The sequence below is a fragment of the Populus euphratica genome, unplaced genomic scaffold (assembly GCF_000495115.2).
Source record: "Populus euphratica unplaced genomic scaffold, PopEup_1.0 scaffold510.1, whole genome shotgun sequence".
Lineage (NCBI taxonomy): Eukaryota > Viridiplantae > Streptophyta > Magnoliopsida > Malpighiales > Salicaceae > Populus > Populus euphratica.
In genome coordinates this window covers 77,378-82,537 of record NW_011500227.1, presented here as the reverse complement: position 1 = coordinate 82,537, position 5,160 = coordinate 77,378, and positions in this window count along the sequence as shown.

The following is a 5,160-nucleotide window of genomic DNA, read 5'->3' as shown; positions in this document are numbered from 1 at the left end:
CACAAATTATAGGTATCTTATATTATTAGATATATTATTATAAAACATGTTTTAGTTAAGGAGTTATTGATACTTCAAGTGCAAAATGATGATATAAAACCTTGATAAAAATACACTTTTAAGTACTAATCATTTATCATGCATATTTATTGGACATTGATACACATCACTTATTTTATTTTTAAATAAGTGTGGTATTAACTTTAAAATAAGTGGAGGAGTAACTACACCCCAATAGCTTTAGTCTGGGTAAGGCTCAAGAAAGTATCTAGCTTTTGTATGATTGTTAGCTCAATAGTAGTTGATATGTCAAACTGGTATTACTTAGGGCCTCTATCTTCACGCTGCTTATAAACCTCATATCAACTTTTTGAGGATGATCACTAAGCATATGAAAGACCTTTAAGACTAAATAGAAAAATTACCCTGATGCATATAATGACTAGAACCTACCTTTAGGTTAATCCCTGTATAAATTCACTGAGATAAGCTTAAAAGTGCTTTCAGGTGATGTAATGATTGTTATTTTAAAGATAACAACTGATAAGTACAAACTCGAGTCTAAATCTTTACAAATGAATGAGGGAGAATGCCATAGAGTAGATGTCGATGAGATACCACTATGCTAAGATATTAGATGTATAATAAAAGACACCAAGAATGTAACTAAAAGCTCTGATGATAAAAGATTAAACAAATCTTGTCTTAGCATTGCAATGAATATTGAATCCGAATCTGACCACAGATCCAAGGTGAAACATAAGTCCCCCACTGAAACACATTTATAACACTCGACTACGAAAAAACAAATGAAAAACAAAGAAAAAGCCTAGTTAGAAGCCCAACACTAAAAAGAGACAAAAAGTCTTAGAGAAGAAGACGCAAGGTTTACTAGCCTACTTGAATAGGCCTTGAGATCTAAACCTTAAGAAGCAAAATTTACAGCTCAGCCTGAACTTATGCTCATAAATCTACAAAATCTAGGGGCAAATAAGGTGTCTCAACAGGCTATGTATTCCTACCTTGCTCAACCAGCATATCCCATAAGAATGTCATCTACTATTAACCTTACAATGAAGGAATCTCAAAAGAATAGGATGGTAAAAGAAGATGGTCTGGACAAATAGGCTACCCTAGAACAAAGGTTGAGGGCATTCAAGGGAACTAGCTTATATGACCATATAAAAGCTGTTGAGATGTGTTTGGTACCTAACATAGTCATTTTTTAGAAGTTTAGGGTGCTAGAGTTCATCAAATATACAAGAACTTAAAGGCATACTGCAATAAGATGGTTGAGGTAGTCTTTGACAAGAAATTATTGATTCATTTCTTTCAAGACAATTTAAGTGATGTTGCCCTTACTTGGTAAATATGGTTGGATAATACCAAGGTAAAAAATGGAAGGAGTTAGTTGATTCCTTCATTAGGCAATATAAGTTCAATATGTATGTGACCCTGATAGGTCAAGCTTGCATGGTATGAAAAAGGACAACAAGGAGTCTATAAGAGAATACACTCAAAGGTAGCGTTAGATTGCCGCACAAGTTAATCCTCATTTATTGAAAAAAAATGATCAACTTGTTTGTCAATACTTTTAAGACCCTTTGAATATCTGGTTGAAAGCTATGTATAACATTTTTTTGACGTGGTCGCTGTAGCTGAGATGATTAAACAAGTTATCCGTTTAGGAAGGGTTGCTGACTCGACTGAGAAGAAAACATTTCCTTCCTTTCGTTTACAATCAAAATATCCAGGAAGGGATTCGTTCTAAGCACTCATAATTACACTTTTGAAACTCTCGCGTGATCTCATAGACTCAATTCATCTCTTTTGCTAAAATTAGTTTTCCCATTGGAATTTTGAAAGTTGAACTTACATTTTGATTTTAAAAATAATTTAATGTTTATTTAAAACAATATTTATAACATTCTACTTGTAGAATGACACATGAATCAAGCAATTCTTTCATTAAGGTGACCAAACTCTGAACCAAAATGCATGAATAGAAAATGAATTATCATCCTCACATCATGACTCTTGAGATATGTTGTGTAAATATATGAATAATGGTATGTAGTAAACTCATTGTTCATAAACTCATGAAATACATCTCTTTGCAAAGACTAAACCATCACATTGGAGGAGACCAAAATTTATTGATTTTAACTACTTGCGTTTGAAATGAGGAAATGTTATTTTTGTTATTTCTTTCACATTCTAAAAAGTATATCCCTTGCAATCCTTTTTTCAGCCTGAATAATTTTTCTTTCATGAAAAATCCCGACTAGGATAACACTCTATATCGGGGGCAAGTGAAAATTGCAATGAGAAAAGATGAAAAAACCTTGAGAAAGCCTAAAAGGAAAACGAGCCCAAAAAACTCAATGACTAAAGGGCATGCCTAAATCACAAGAAAGAGTGATAACCAAAATAAAGTGAGTATGCTCTAAAAAAGAAATGAAAAAGAAAAAAGGTGAATCAAAGAAAAAAAAGAAGAAGAGGAATTACACAAAGAGTTGAATTGCTGATAGTGATCCCAGTCTTTAAAACCCTAAAATACTCTTTGAGCCTCATGAGAAGAAGAGGAATTACACAAAGAGTTGAACTGCTGATAGTGATCCCCAGTCTTTAAATGAAATACTCTTTGAGCCTCATAATCTTTTCTTTCATAACCAAAAACCTTAGTCTGTATCACGTGCTTAAAGAAGTCCTTTCTAATTAAATAAGTAAGTAACCTGAAATAATAAACAAGGCTCTTAAAATGTAAAGAGTACTTTTTCATAGGAATCATGATGTTGAGAACAAACTACTCATTATTAATATACTGATAAAATGAGTGTTCAAATAGACACAAGTTTTTCTCAAAACAAAACCTCGACTTTTTCTTAAGCCTTTCACTTTGAAAACCCATAAGAAATAGTAGGTCACCTCATAGTGTACTTTCACCAAAGACAATATTGCCACATACAAGAGCAAAAAATCTCTTTTCCAAGAAAAATCCAAGGAGTTACAAGATTTCAAAAGCAAATGCTTTTAAACTTACATCAAAATAATTTTTGTTTTCAAAACACAAGATAAAGATTTCAAGATTCATTCTGGGCAAATATTCCTTCACCAAATTGAGAATAGGAGAAATGAGAAAATGGTTGCTTAAAAAACCATTATTTGGCAAAGTTGTTGACAAAGCACACCTAAAGGTAATGACCAATATAAGATAGCAACATTATGTTTAGAAGGAAAAATCGATCTCTTCTAGAAAAAGAGATGAACATTTCCTAAAACAAGACAAAAGGGCATCCTGTTTTATAGAAGGTAGTTTGATCCTTTCAACAAGTGACAATGAATGTTTTAAAAGTGAGACAGGGATTAATGAATGATCCTCTCAAATTATTTGATGAGATAATAAATCTCTAACAAGCAAGTGGATCACAATAGGCACCATAAAGGTTAAGCTGTATAAATAAATCTGTGAAGAGACTTACATAGGCCAACTAAAGTATGCTAGAAGCTAAAATGATGAAGATGACCTAAATCATAGATAACAAGTTGTCATCAATTAGGCAAACAAGAAGATTAAAAAGAAATGGGGGTCCATATTTCAAATTAAGTAAAAATGCATTCATATCATCTAACCTTTAAGACATTAGACAACGAGTTTTGCAAATTCCACAAGAGAAATCTCTAATGAGATCCATCAAATGGAAGGCCACCTTGAAATGGCCAAGTTTGGAATTGCTTTTTGTAAATTTTTCACCTTTGAAAAATTTTAACCTAGATAGGCTGCCCACAAGAATTAGGTCGTAAAAAAAAAATCTCTTTGTATTTTTCCACCACCTTTTCTCAACCATCCAAGGTAGTGCATTTTCTGATCCTATCTCCTTTCAAGCATGCCTTTAAACCCACACTCCCTTTCAAAAGCGCTTTTGAGCCCATACTCCCTTGAGCCCTTGCTCCTTTTTTAGAGCACCTTTGAGGCCTCAGCCATTTAAAGGTAGTGCATTTCTTAACCCTACCCCTTTTCGAACATGCCTTCAAGCCCCCACCTTCTTCGAGTGCGCCTTTGAGCCCTCACCTCTTTCAACTGCACCTTCGAGCCCTTGACCATCCTTTTGAGTGTATCTTTTAGCTCTCATTTTCGTTTCTGTTTTTACTTGGATAAGTCACCCATTACAATAAGACTCACTTGGATAAGTCACCCATTACAATAAAACTCTTTTTTTTTTTACTTGGGTAGATTACCCATTACAATGAGACTCTTTCTTTGTATTTTTCCACCTGGGTAAATCACTTATTACATTGAGACCACTTAGAAAAAAAAATTCTCTCTATATTTTAATCATTAGGCAACTCGTCTATAACAATGAGACTATTTTTTAGCTTCCTCGTATATTATCATTGTGCAAGTCGCCTAAAAAAATGAGACCACTCATGAAATCCTTCGTGATTCTTCTTTCTATCGGGCAGGTTACTTGGAACAATTAAACTACTTGTAAAACCCTTTTCAAGTTTTATTCTTCATTGGGCAAGTCACTTGGAAAAATGAGACCATTTATGAAATCCTTCATGTTGCTTCTTCCTATTAGGCAGGTTGCCTGGGACAATTAGACCACTCATAAAATATTTTTTGTGTTTTATTCTTCATCGAGCAAGTCGCTTGAAAAAATAAGACCACTTGCAAAATTGTTCACGCTGTTTCTTCCTATCGGGCAGGTCACCTGAAATAATTAGACCACTTACGAAACCCTTTTCACGTTTTATTCTTCATCGGGCAGGTCACCTGGAAAAATAAGACCACTCGTGAAATCCTTCGCGTTGCTTCTTCCTATCAAATAAGTTGTCTGGAACAATTAGACCACTTATGAAACCCTTTTCGCGTTTTATTCTTCATCAGATAGGTCACCTGGAAACATAAGACCACTCATGAAATCCTTTGCATTGCTTCTTCCTACCGGGCAAGTTGCTTGGAACAATTAGACCACTCACGAAACCTTTGTTGTGTTTTATTCTTTAATTAGACCTTTTTTCTTAAAAAAAAAAACTCAATTAAAAAAAAAGAAAGAAAAAGAGGAAGGGTTTTCACAATTATTCTCCTTTACAAAACTTACTATACAAAGTAAAAAAAAAAAAATTATAATGCCTTTGCACCAGAAGCATTGTAGA